The following is a 338-nucleotide window of genomic DNA, read 5'->3' as shown; positions in this document are numbered from 1 at the left end:
GGACACACGGTCGGACATGTACTGCAGCAGTAGGTGCCAGCCTCTCAAAGCCACCCGGCAAAGTCACACGGGTGTCTGTGCCCTCCCGTTACTGCGACAGCGCTCGCACGGTACCTGCTACACGCAGTGCAGCCGGGAAACACTCAGACACACGAACCTAAGCCCTGCTCCTGCAGCCCGGCACACCGAAGCACTGCTCACGACCTACCCCCCAACACAGGCCCGCAGACCACCCTTCGAGGCCCCAGCAAGGGCAGTCCAGGAGGAGCTCCTCCCTCTACGCAATTTTATTTTTAAACCTAGTCTGCTGAACTGTGCACATTACTAAGGGGAAACAC

Source organism: Cariama cristata, unplaced genomic scaffold (genome assembly GCF_000690535.1).
Source record: "Cariama cristata isolate BGI_N322 unplaced genomic scaffold, ASM69053v1 scaffold41079, whole genome shotgun sequence".
Classification (NCBI taxonomy): domain Eukaryota; kingdom Metazoa; phylum Chordata; class Aves; order Cariamiformes; family Cariamidae; genus Cariama; species Cariama cristata.
The sequence above is the reverse complement of the archived record's forward strand: the minus strand, read 5'-3'. Positions refer to the sequence as shown.